The sequence below is a fragment of the Lepidochelys kempii genome, chromosome 1 (genome assembly GCF_965140265.1).
Source record: "Lepidochelys kempii isolate rLepKem1 chromosome 1, rLepKem1.hap2, whole genome shotgun sequence".
Taxonomy (NCBI): domain Eukaryota; kingdom Metazoa; phylum Chordata; order Testudines; family Cheloniidae; genus Lepidochelys; species Lepidochelys kempii.
In genome coordinates, this window is record NC_133256.1 from 220,914,377 (window position 1) to 220,928,338 (window position 13,962).

General features: G+C 42.9%; 1 long non-coding RNA gene across 7 annotated transcripts in view; it reads left to right on the top strand.

Moving 5' to 3' along the window:
- The first annotated feature begins 7 nt into the window (after window positions 1–7).
- The window catches only part of LOC140899531 (uncharacterized), a 73,171-nt gene continuing 59,216 nt past the window's right edge, over window positions 8–13,962 (top strand). The window contains exons 1-4 of one of the 7 annotated variants that reach the window (XR_012155367.1): window positions 8–97; window positions 2,032–2,139; window positions 4,590–4,720; window positions 5,590–5,833. This is a non-coding gene — a long non-coding RNA (uncharacterized lncRNA). The other 6 variants (XR_012155366.1, XR_012155365.1, XR_012155363.1 and 3 more) reach the window with 6 other exon arrangements.

Sequence of the window (13,962 nt, forward strand, 5' to 3'; positions counted from 1 at the left end):
AAGGCGTATGAGCTCTGTGATTTAACCCTGTCACTGCGCAGACATTAGCAGAAAGGTTGCAGCTGCAAGTCAGCGAGCGGAGAGACAGCATGTGCAGGTACTGAATGGGCCCCTGTCCTCAGTGTAGGAGGGATGACCGAGCAGGGATCTCAGAGCTGGGGTTTTTTGCCTCTGTAAAGAAAGACCTTCCGTGTTTTCCTTCTGCTGCATCTGCTTTTAATCCACTGCTCTCCGGCAGAGAAAGTCATTTTATTAATTAAAGGTATGATTTCATCAGATGCTGGCTCAGGGTGTAACTGATTGCCATATTTGGCGTCTGGAAGGAATTTCCCCAGGTCAGATTGGCAAAGATCCTAGAGGGTTTTTTGCCTTCCTCTGTAGCAAGGGGCATGGGTCACTTGCTGGATTGAAGTAGTGTAAATAGTGGATTTTCTGTAACTTGAAGTCTTTAACAGAAGATTTGAGGACTTCACTAACTCAGCCAGAGGTTATGGTCCTGTGGCAGCAGTGGGTGCGTGAGGATTTGTGGCCTGTAATATTCAGAAGGTCAGACTAGATGATCATGATGATCCCTTCTGGTCTTAAAGTATCTGAATCTGTAAATCAGCACAATGCAGAGACGTTCGTATATTACCAGCTCTGGAAGACATTCTCATATTTATATTCAAGTTGTTTATGATAAAACAGGGTATTCCAGCATTACCCAAGATTTACACACCAGTTTGTGCCAGTTTTTTATCCTGTTTTGAAAATGGTATTCCAGAAGTCAGCAAAGCTTAGAGACACCTGTATCTTGGTACAGTCTGCGTGTTGGTCAAGCATCAACAAAATCATTTTTCTTATCTTGTCTTTTTGGCATGTCTCTGTTCCTGGCACAGAAATTAGAACATTTCATATTTTCCCTTGATTAAAAAGCTGAACATAAGTAAAAAGCATCCTGGGAAGAGTTTAACATGAATACAATTCATAGATATACAGAAATATACCAGATGTTATATATAATATTAATATTGTATATTACATTGGCTGACGCTATATTACCACAGTGTGCAGGAGCAGAGAAACTGCCTCCTGGCACAGCAAGGTTACAGAAAACCTGTGGGTTCAGCTAGCCCCACCCTGCTATACCAGCAGCCAATGCCAGGCCTGGAAGCAGGAGAAAAGAAGGGAGCCTGGCTCAGTTGGGAATTGACTAGTGAGGAGGTAGGAGCTTTCTGTTTTTCCTACCTGAAGGTAGGGATCTACAACCAGCCAGCCAACACAGCCACTGGAGGCAAGTAAGCCTTCCCCTGCCAAGGGGAGTCTGCAGATAAGCCCCAACTGTGGGATAACTGGACTACCGGGGGCTAAGCCCCAAACTAAAGAGACTTTAGTAGGAAGTACCAGTGAGGGAACCGCCACGCCCCCTGGCCAGGAGGGAGACCCATCTCCACTATTAGGGCCCTGGGCTGGGACCTGGTGGAGCGGGAGGGCCCCGGCCCCCAACTGGCCAATGATCTAGCCACTATGCTGCCTGGCCACCGAAGGCTCTATCACACCTACAGACCTTACACACTTTCTTTATACATATTTTGCAAGACACAGAGGTGCCTTGTACCAACTTGACTCTTCACAGATTCATAAATTCCAAGGCCAAAAGGGATCATTGTGACCTTCTGTATTACACAGGCCATAGAACTTCCCCAAAATAATTCCTCGATCATATCTTTTAGGAAAACATCTAATCTTGATTTAAAAATTGTCAGCAATGGATAATCCACCAATTGTAAATTGTTCCAATGGTTAATTACTCTCACTGTTAAAACTTTACACCTTATTTCCAATCTGAATTTGTCTAGATTCAACTTCCAGGTTTTGGATTGTATTATACCTTTGTCTGCTAGATTGAAGAACCCATTATTAAATATTTGTTTCTCCTGTAGGTCCTTAAAGACTGTAAACAAGTCACCTGTTAACCTTTTCTTTGTTAAGCTAAATAGATTGAGCTCTTTGAGTCCCACTATAAGGCATGTTTTCTAATACTCTAACCAGTTGCTCTTCTCTGAACCATCTCCAATTTATCAACATCCGTCTTGAATTGTAGACACCAGAAGTGGACACAGTATTCCAGCAGAGGTCACACCCATGCAAAATACAGAGGTAAAATAAGCTTTCTGCTCCTATGTATTGGAAACACTTTTTTATTTCAGAAGGCTGAGAAAGCTATTAGGGGAGAGGCTGTTTTAGATTTCATTTTGACAAATAGGGAGGAACTGGTTGAGAATTTGAAAGTGGAAGGCAGCTTGGGTGAAAGTGATCATGAAATGGTAGAGTTTATGAGTCTAAGGAATGGTAGGAGGGAAAACAGCCCAGTAAACATAATGGATTTCAAGAAGGCAGATTTAGCAAACTCAGAGAGTCAGTAGGTAAGATCCCATGGGAAGCAAGTCTAAGGGGAAAAACAGTTCAAAAAAGTTGGCAGTTTTTCAAGGCGACATCATTAAGGGCACAAGAGCAAACTATCCTACTGCGTAGGAAAGATAGGTAGTATGGCAAGAGACCACCCTGGCTTAACTAGGAGATTTTCAATGATCTGAAACTCAAAAAAGAGTCCCACAAAAAGTGGAAACTAGGTCACATTATAAAGGATAAATATAAACAAACACAAGCATGGAGGGACAAAATTAGAAAGGCCAAGGCACAAAAATGAGATTAAACTAGCTAGGGACATAAAGGGTAGCAAGAAAACAGTCTACCAACCCATTAGAAGCAAGAGGAAGACCAAAGACAGGGTAGGCCTGTTACTCAATGAGCGGGGGAAAAACAATAACAGAAAATGTGGAAATGGCAGACATGCTAATTGACTTTTTTTGTTTCAGTTTTCACCAAGAAGTTTAGTAGTGATTGAATGTCTAACAGAGCGAACACCAGTGAAAATGAGAGAGGATCTGAGGCAATGTTCCCTCTAATTTTTACAGGCTGTGTACACAAAAAATTTCTTCTGTGCAAATTTTTGACAGGCTGTGTGTGCAAAAAATTTCTTCTGTGCAAATTTTTGTGTGCACGGTGTTTTGCCGTGTCCACGGGGTTTAGGATCTGTGTGCGCGTGCACATGTGCGCAGCTTAGAGGGAACAGTGATCTGAGGTTAAAATAGGGAAGAATGGGGGGAGGGATCTGGGGCAAATATTGGGGATTGGTCCTGCTTTGAGCAGGGGGTTGGACTAGATGCCCTCCTGAGGTCCCTTCCAACCCTGATATTCTATGATTCTATAAGAACAAGTTAAAAATTATTTAGACAAGTTAGTTGTCTTCAAGTTGCTAGGGCCTGATTAAATACATCTTAGAATACTGAGGGAGCTGACAGAGGAGATATCTGAGCCATTAGTGATTATCTTTGAAAACTCAGTAGGGGTTCTGGAGGACTGGAAAAGGCCAAATATAATGCCAATCTATAAAAAGGGGAATAAGGACTACCTGGGGAATTATAGACCAGTCAGTTTAAATACACAACAACTTCAGTACCCGGAAAGATAATGGAGCAAATAATCAAGCAATCAATTTACAAACACACCTAGAAGATAATAAAGTGATGAGGAACAATCAGGATGGATTTGCGAAGAACAAATTATGTCAAACCAACCTAATAGCTTTCTTTGACAGGATAACAAGCCTTGTGGATAAGGATGAAATGGCATATGTGGTATATCTTGACTTTAAAACCCACTTCATCAGATGCATGGAGTGAAAAATACAGTAAGCAGCATATATATTACAATGAAAAGATGGGAGTTGCCTTACCAAGTGTGTGTTGGGGGGCAGGGTCAGTGCTAACAAGGCCAATTCAATCAAGGTAGAAGTGGCCTATTCTGTTCCACCTTGATTGAATTGGCCTTGTGAGCACTGACCCTCGGTAAGGCAACTCCCAACTTTTCATGTGCTGTATAATATATATATAGTGCTTACCGTATTTTTCACTCCATGCACCTGATGAAGTGGGTTTTAGCCCACAAAAGCTTGTGCCCAAATAAATTTGTTAGTCTCTAAGGTGCCACAAGGAATCCTGGTTGTTTTTGCTAATACAGACTAACACAGCTACCACTCTGAAACTTGACTTTAGTAAGGCTTTTGATACTGTCTCACATGACCTTCTCATAAACAAACTAGCGAAATACAACCTAGATGGAACTGCTATAAGGTAGGTGCATAACTGGGTTGGAAAGCCATTCCCAGAGAGTAGTTATCAGTGGTTCACTCTGCAACTGGAAGGGCATATCGAGTGGGGTCCTGCAGGGACAGGTCTTGGGTCCAATTCTGTTTAATATCTTCAAGGATTTAGATAATGGCATAGATAATGCTTAGTCTTGCCTTGAGTGCAGGGGACTGGATTAGAAGACCTCTCAAGGTCCCTTCCAGTCCTACACTTTTATGATTCTATGTATATATTTACATTTAGCCATATTAAAATGCATATTGTTGGTTTGCGCCCAGCTTATCAAGTGATCCAGATAACTCCATATCAGTGACCTGTCTTCTTCATTATTTACTACTTCCCCCCCAATTTGTGTGTCATCTAAAAAAATTTATGAGTGCAAATTTTGTTTTCTTCCAGATGAAATAACCTGGTGTACTGCTTTCGTAAGACTCCATCTTATTCCCTTAATGGATTCTTCCAAACTTTGCACATGGTAAGCAGGACGGGGATTGTACTTCAACCACTTGGACTGAAATTTTGAAGGCCAGGTATCTGCCTCAAGTTGATTTTTTTTTTTTTTTTTTTTTAAAGTTTCAGCTAAATTAGTTCAGCCATTTGTAACAGATATTTGTAACAGTTTAGCTACCAGTAAGTTTCCACAGCAAAGTTTAGCACAAATATAAAGAATTCTGAGTGTACGCTTAATGGATGTAAAACATTCTATATAATATACCTTATTTGCTATTAGCTACTTTTTTATCTTAATAGCACAAAACACTGTATTCAATCACACTGTAGTTACATCAGTAAATCAATGTACACGTTTTGGTTAATGCATCTGTTTGCAAGAACCAGTTTCATGGTTGTTAGTAGAAATCCATTCCTTATGTGGTGATACTACCATTGCAACATCCATAGTATAGTTTCACAAACAGTGTTTTTCGACTTCACTTATGGCTTAGTCATAAAGTACTGTGGGACTTTGGTTCATTTTGGGCAACTCAGTAAAGCATCAAGTCAACACAGATGGTTTTAGCAGTGCGACATGGCCAGTGGTGTTGATTCTAAGGTACAAGACCAAAATCTTAGAAATATTTTTCCAGTTACACTGGTGAGATACAGAAGTGAGAAGGCTAGAGCATAGGACTGAGCTGGATTAAGGCAATCTCCTGGAAAGGAATATGACTTCAAAACAGGGTGTGCCTGCACCTCTGTTCTTCCAGTTACATCTAAATTAAAGGTAGAGAAGCAGCATGCATTGAACCCTGAAATGGGTAGAATTGAAAAAAGCATTAAAAGCCCCTCCTGTATGCCAATCTGGGGCAATTGTCTATATTAACATACAAGAAGACATCCACTATAGTAAAGCATTGGCATGGAGATGCACTGCCAGCACTTTAAGCAATTTTGTTTTCAGGAGTCTGAAGGATCCTCAGAAGTTTACAGTCAACTCTGTGAACTTTCCCATCCATGGCTGCAGCCAGAGATCCACACAAAGGAGCAGATCAGTGCTGCTGGTTCTTGAGCAGTTCCTGACCATTCTGCCTGAGGGAATCCAGACTTAGGTCTGGAAATCTCATCCACGGACTGGTGATGAGGTTCTGGCCGTGGTAGAAGATTTCCAGTCAATTCATCAAGGAGATAAGAGACTTGGGCAACAGGTAAGGAAAATTCCTCCTGTTAATTCCAAGGAGGAATGAGGATAAAGAAGTGAGACAAGAGAAGGAGAGCGACATAGTGAGGGAGAGGAAAGCCATGTATGTGAATAATGAAGAAATAGGGGTATAATGCCCATTGTTTGTCCTCAAACAAATTCTCTGCATTCTAGGATGTTCCCTGTAGTTTACTGTTCAGAAAGAGCCTAATGAATGAGTGCAGCTGCATAGCCATGAATTATTGGGGTATGAAAGCTAGCCATCTGAACTATATTAATACTGACTTTGGTCTTCTTGAGAAGGAAGTCTAGTCTTTAGTGATTAGTGTAGGATCTGGTAATGGGGTATATGTTACCAGTATAGCAGAACCCTGTTTATCCAAGCCTCCATTATCTGGCTCTCCATATTAACCAACCAGCCAGGACACACAGAGGAATATGGGAAATTGATGTCACCTCCATGGCAACACTACTGTAATCATCGCATCTTTTCAGCCTTGTAAAATGACCACGACTAGTAAGTGAAAAAGTGTAGTACTGTCATTGGCTGCTAAAATAGAGATTATTAATAAAATGGACAGTCCCTGGCAAAAATAGCCCAAGATTATAACATTGGAAAAAGCACAATATTGGACATTAAACACAATATCGAGCAAATTCTTAAATACAGAACGAATAACTCTGCATCTTGGAAGAACAGGAAGCAATTGAAGGACGCTGGTCTGGATGAAGCCCTTTATTGGTGGTTTATACAGGCGGGAGAGTAAGGCATTCCTATTTGTGGTCCTTTACCGTTTGAGAAGGCTAAGAGCTTTCATCAAACTTTATGAGGGGATGCATGTTTCTCTGATAGTCAGGGATGGCTCAGTTAGTTTAAAAAGCATCATGACATCCGACAACTGATTATCACTTTTATAAAATTGTACTGTTTGTGATGTCATGTATAAGCCAACTACATAGAGATGGTGCCATTAAACAGACTTTGTACATGGTCCGTATAATGTTCAGGGTTAAAGAGCAAAGCGTGTAAAAATGATCAGTACAACTTGTTAAAAACTCAGGTTGGTTTTCCTGTTAATAAATGTACCAGACATTGTTTTCAAGAATCTAAAGCGTTGTATATACTGTTAAGGTGATAAGAAGGGAGCTGTGTTTTAGTGCTTTTCTAGGAGGGGTCAGCTAGCTTAAAAGCAATGTTGCACCTTAAAATAACCGATAGAAAGCTCTTTGCCCATTCTCATGACTGTCTGAATTTTTGATTATCCAATCTGGCCCCAGTCCCAATTAAATTGGATAAATGGGGTTCTGCTGTACTTGGTAGTCCTGTATTGATTGCTGGGAGCCATATGTGATCCCTAAGAGAGCTGATCACATAAACATCTGGACTGTGAATTGGACAAGGAGAATTCCCCAAAGCACAGAAAAGGAGGAAAAAATACCAGTGTGGGTTAGGGAAGAGAAAGAGACTGACCTCCACAATTCAGTGTAGGCAGAGCTGGTAGCAGTGCCTATATTTAAGTTTGCCCAACGCGTTCCATTAGAAGATTCTCTTTTCAGTTGCTCATGAGCTTCACATACTTCAACCACTTGGACTGAAATTTTCCATGGCAGGTGTCTGCCTCACACTAATTTTGTTTTTGGAAAGTCTCAGCTAAAATAGTTCCACCATTTCTAAGAATGAGAAGAGAAAAATATGTTTTGTCCATGTTAAGAAATGCTCGCAGCTGCTTTGTTGAGATGCTCCAGCAGCTCCAGGCATTCGCACAGGGACTTGAAGTCAATGGGAGCTGCGCTTTGAGCATATAAAGTGCTATATAATCCTAAATACTCTGAAAAATCAGGTCCTAACTATCTCAAATTGGCCACCCAAAATTAAGACACTTTTGGGTTTTAATCTCTCTGTTCCTCATCTTGCCATCTGTAAAATGGGGAGAATAATAACCCCTCACCTCACAGAGGTGTGAAGATAAATTCCTTGATGGCTGGGAGCAACTCAGATATTATAGTGATGAGCACTACAAAAACAACCATGAGGAAATGAAAAATTCAGTATTTAGTGCAAGGTTTGGATGGTGCGTGGTAAATAAGGTGGGGAGCCACACATTGAATGATGAGTATAAAAAGAAATATTAAAGAGCTACCCGTTCCATGAGCACCATCCATCCATCCTGTGCACTGAACGAGGCTGGGGTCCTCTGGAAAAATCGTACAGATCAAGTAATTAAAACTGTATCATAATGCACGAAGGCTGCACAGGCAGCCTTAACTCTGACAATTCCTAACTTTGGGGTGCTTGACTTTGCCACCTTAACATTCTTTTAATGTAGGCTTTTGTTTTTGTTGTTGTATGTAATTGTATTTAATATGACCCTTGAACTAGTGAATTCTCTAGTAAATATTTGTCTCTCTCCCCATAACCAGTCCCATCCCTTTTCTTTATTTCTTCCCCACCACCACTTTATCTACCCTGCCCCCCCCTTCTTTTCTCCTTCCACCTCACTACATAAAATAGGTCCCCAATCCTGTACTAGTAGAGCCCCTGCCTCTGGATCCTGTCAGCAGTGTTGGGCGCATTATGCCACCCTCAATTTGCTGCTTGTCTTCCTACCCTCATTACTCAGCACTGAGTAGTGGGCTTGTCACTGGAGGTAAGGTCACCTATTATTTCAGGTGCTGGTGACATTCAGTGATGTGGCTGTGTAGTTCAGACAGGAGGCATGGGGTCATTTGGATGAAAAGTAGCTTTATAGGGATGTCATGAGGGAGAATTATGGGACTGTGATCTCTCTGAGTAAAGATTTATTTTCTCTTATTCCATGGAAGCTGTGTGGTCTCCTGGTGCCAGGTCTGCTCTTGCTCTTGGTTCTTCTCTCATGTCCTAGGCCTGGTCTGCACACACAGTGTGCACTAGTTAAACTAAAAACTTTAAAATTTTTAAATTGCCAATTTACTGAATTAAGCTATATCAACACTGAAAAAATTTACAGCTATGTGAAGAGGTTTGCACTGGTTTAACTAAATCAGTTTAAAAACTGATTTTAGATAATAAGGTGGTAGGTCTGTGTAGAGACAAGCCCTTACACCCCACCTGTCAAACTTTCCAAACCCTACCTGTTAACTTCTGTTCAGACCCCTCTTAGCGCTGCCCTAGGACTAATCAGCATTAAGCGGTGTGACATATGTCCTGCCAGTGAGCTTGTACTGTGGGGCACAGTTGGGCCTTCCAATTGTAGATATTCCTCCCCTGGACCAATCAGCTCTGAGAAGGGTCTGAAAATCACACCTCTCTGTCTCCCAAGACCCCGCCACCCCCGCCCGAGGCACACATCACATGTGTTTATTGTATTAGTAGGGGTGAGCCAGCCCCCATGATCCCTTCTGTAGCCTGCCCATGCTCATCTCTACCAGTCTGTCTCAATCTAGGCCCTGCGTAGGCCCAGTTGAGAGTATGAACCAATTGGTTGGACCTTGTGGGTGGTGGGACCTCCAAGATCCACACAAACTAGAGGTGGTTTCTAGGCTGGAAATCTGGCCTGTAGTGCTTAGCCATTGGTTGTTTGGGAGCATTACCCTAGGAGACCTCAAATCCTCAAGGTATGAAAAAAGCCATCTTGTTTCAACAGCACATTTTCAGAAATTGTGGAACATGGACTCCTTCACCACTCCATGAGAGTTACAGAATTTGTTTAGCTCTGAGTATGCTCAGGCATTGCAAATAAAGCACTATGCCAATGACATTTCTGAGGAGGAGATGAAGCCCTCAGGCCCAACCACTGTTGGAGATTCCAGAACATGACCAGGAGACCTGAGTGATCGTGAAGCTGTCTGATGAGTGTGCTGCCAGCCCATTGCTTGAACCCATAGAGGGGAGGCCTCATCTGAGGCTGGGGAATCTCCCTCAAATAATCTGAACTGAAGAGCCATGTCACAGGTGGATAGGGTATAAAATACTGAGGAGGCTGGGAGTATTGGGGGGTAGGAACCGACCAGTTCTTTGTATATTTAAGCAGGAGTTTACCGGCATTTGTTTTCCAAAAATTTCTTAATAGCTGGACAATGCCCAGAGAACCTGGACAGCATTAGATCAGAGGACACAGATGAAACAGCTCCAAGTTGGTTTTGCTCATCCCTGAGACAAGGTGTTCAAGAGGATGCCGAGAGTGAAGACGAGGATGGCTATATGGCTTTAAGTAGGGCAACTGGCATAGAGCTATCTGAGGCCAGGTCTACACTTAAGAGTCAGGTTGAACTAGCTATGTCAGTGTGAAAAAGTCACACCCCTGATCAATGTCGTTAAGCCGACCTAACCCCCGTTGTAGATGCTGTGAGGTCGAGAGAAGAATAAAGTGCTGTAGTAATAAAATGCTATTATCCCTGTTGGATAATGAAAGGGTTAGTGAACTGTACAAAATGTGTCTGGGTAAGTGGTCACCCTGACCAAAACCACAGTCTGGCATGTTTGAGTGGACCCTGGACAAAGCTAAGTGAGAGTGTCTTCTGATGTGAGTGTCTGCCTGGTGGAAACGACTCAACTTAGGGTCCTATATGCTACTAATTTCCTCTCTAAAGACTTTGCAAGGACATGGTGCAGAGGAAGCTTTCATGCACAAGAGGTGGCTTTGAGGCGGGTGATGGTGCAGAGGTGGCTGTTGCTAGAGCCACAGAGGGCAACACTGTAGCTGAAGAACCCCAACGTAGGCCCCACTACCCAGCAATCTAAGCTATTGCCACCACCCCTGTGTCGTGTGGTAAAGTGCCAGAGCAGACCAGGTTGCTCCTTCCCTTTGTGGCTAGAGATGGAGCTGCACAAACTCTGGACCCCACCAATCTCAAACAACAAAGAGTGATGGGGGGGGAGTGCAGTGAAGAAGAGGGAAGTGGCTATTGCAGAAATACTTTGCCTTACTGGACATTCACACCAGGAGAGGAGGACTCTGTTGAAGACTGTTGTAAGACACTTTGGAGGCAGGGGTAGTCTTATTTTATTTATATATATGTACACAAATATTGTTAATTAATTATTACTGGCTTTTCCAAGTTTATTCTGTTCCCTTTCCCTGACCAGTGGCTTGCCCATAGGCTGGAGATCCTGGGGCTAATGTTGCCCTAATTTTACAAACTGAGAGGAATCAGCCCCACCTGAGAGGAATCAGGTAATTCAAATACAAAAGGCAGCAGGATGGTGCAGGGGTGGATGGCTGAGAGAAGTAGTGGGGACTACAAGAGGCAGGAGGCCTAAGTTAGGGACTCCCAGAAAACAAGAGAGTGTGTGGAGCTGATGAAAGACTTTGTGTTTGTTTTGGGACTTCTGAGATCTGTTTTTGACAAACTCTGTTGCCAGTCTGGTGAAGTGTGAATTAAAGGACTTTTGGGGATAAGAAGGTAACCAGAGACTGAGTGACTTTTTAAAGGGTCCCCGGTGAAGCAGAGATAGAGGTGGGTGGTGATTATGGCACTACATCCCAATAAATCTTTTCTGTTTTGTTTTGTGCAATGAACTCAGGGCTTTCGAGGAGCAAGCAGTGCCTGTCAAAAGCACACAGTAGGGTATTCAGCTTTCCTAGGTTTCTGGGGGTGGGGTGGGTCTGAAGCTGATATTTAAGTTTTAAAAGGGAGCCTCATAGTAATTAAACCCATCTCTTTTAATTGCCAGCAACACCTGGCAAAAGGGTTAAATAGGAATGTACCCATTCCACTAGTGAACAAACACTTGCCAGGCAAAAGGTATACGGCAGTCAATTATTAAACCAAATTTTACTAACCACACACAAACTAAACAGTTGCAGCTAGCAAAGTATCTTGGGTGATTCTGAGTGTGCATTTTCAACAAGCAGTGCTCCTTAAGGATTGGCTGTTAGGGGGGTGCTCTATGGGGGAATTACAAAACAACCCCTCAGATTTTCTTAACAAAATAGTTAATTTAGTATTCTCTGGCTGTAAACTATGGCAATTTACACTTGCTGAGGATTTACCCCTGAGCTTCCCTCACTTTGCCATGTTGTCAAATTTCAGACACATGCAAACCAACTACAACTCTCTCTCTTTCCCACAGTGTTCCTGATGCCTTTGGCACATGCTGCCTTATAGCCTCGAGTCCTAGAGAAGGAAGTTGTGTGTAAAACTTCTCAGCTCCTCAGTTCACACATAACAGTGAGTTGACAGAGGTGTCTAATTCTTAATTGAATAATAACTAGGGGAAAAATATCCAACAGTCTTCAGAGACTCAAACTATTTTTTATGATCATGGAGGGTTGGATTTAGGGGCAGGTGACCCAGGTGACCACCTGGGTTGCCTCGCTTGGGGAGGCACCAGGCTTTGGGTGCTGTCCTTGTTGTTGGTGACAAAAGGGAAAATAGAATGTTTGAAATAAAATGTTTCAGGTATTCTGTATGTGGATTCATTTTTCACTAATCTCCTAGAATGTTCTGGACCTTTGTAGAATCTTCTGGAATCTTCCAGACTTTCTGAGAACTACATTTTCCTTGAACCTTCTAGAACAGTGGTGGGCAACCTGCCACCCGTGGGCCACAGGCAGCCCATCAGGGTAATATGATTGCGGGCCGTGAAACATTTTGCTGACGTTGACCATCCACAGGCACCACCCCACACAGCTCCCACTGGCTGTGCTTCTCTGTTCCCGGCCAATGGGAGCTGTGGGAAGCTGCGCCTGCAGGCAAAGGAGCCACAGGGATGTGCTGGTCGCTGCTTCCCACAGCTCCCATTGGCCGGGAACAGAGAAGCGCAGCCACTGGGAGCTGTGGGGGGCGGTGCCTGTGGACGGTCAACATCAGCAAAATGTCTTGCGGCCTGCAATCAGATTACCCTGATGGGCTGCATGCGACCCACGAGCCACAGGTTGCCCACCACTGTCCTAGAATGTTGTCAGCCATGCCCTCCTGGGAACATAAGGGACGGGGCATCACCAGTTAGGCAGTAAGATAGAACGAAGTGAGAGCACAGCTACAATGTTGTGAACCTTGTTTTATTGTTTAATTGTGAAAGTATACTTGTGTTTTAAGACTTGCAGAGTATAAGTAGCGACTAATAAAGGACATTTATATATGGCACGGATAAATACAGATTTATGGATCCTGGAGTGCAAATTTATCTTATATGACAGGGATAAATCACGCATGCAAATCATGCATCAAAATAATGAAATGGGCTACAAATGTAATGAAAAATAAGGTATTCAGAAGTTTAACAAATGGATGGGGGAACGCTGAAGATGCTCCTCGCCTGGGGCCCCATTTAGTCTAGGGATGGTCCTGTGCTCATGGTAATGTTGAGGTGCTTTGGCAGATGTGTAGGAGGCATCCCAGGACTGACATGGGAGGGAGCAGAGCAGACCAAGACTGAGGGACAGCAGCAGAGCTGTGGGGAGCTAATGGAATTGAAATAGCAGGGAAGTGGCATATCAGAATTGTGGTGTATCGCTCAACCTGTATTAGAGGCTCAAAGGGAATTTCAAGAATTCCTGAAAGTTAGAATTTGAGGTATTAGCAACATTTTGTTGGAACCCAGGACTGAAGTAGCAAGTGCTGCTGATAGACACACAAATGGACAGCAAAGGGAGAGAACTCAGGCCCCTACCACTGATGGACCGGAATGAACTGCAGTGGGAGAAATGTAGGTGGACCCGGAATAATATGGATGCTCCAGGTTAATCTGATGAATGTGCAACTGAACAAAAAATGCAGAGGTGAATTTAAACTGGATATCAGGAAACATCTCTTCCCAGGGAGGGATTTTTTAGACTGTGGAATGGTCTCCAAAAGGGAAGAGGTGGGAGCTCCATCACTAAGGACATTTAGACATCTCTGTGTGGTATCTATCATAAGAAAGGGTGTGGGGAAACCTCAGCAACTTCGTTTCATCAGTTTTCACCAGAAGGCACGTGGGCAGATACCTGCTTTATGCAGGCAATCAAGATGAGGTATTGTCAGATACTGAGGTATCAAAAAAAAAAGTAAGAATGAAACAAACTGATAAATCACAGTAACTCAGGGCCAGATGATATTTTCCCAAGAGTTCACTACAGATTCTAGCTAGGAGTGACTGAGCTACATCTCAAAATATGAAATGTGTTATGAAAATACTAGAAGGTAATTTAGCCTGGAAGGTAATCAGTGCTG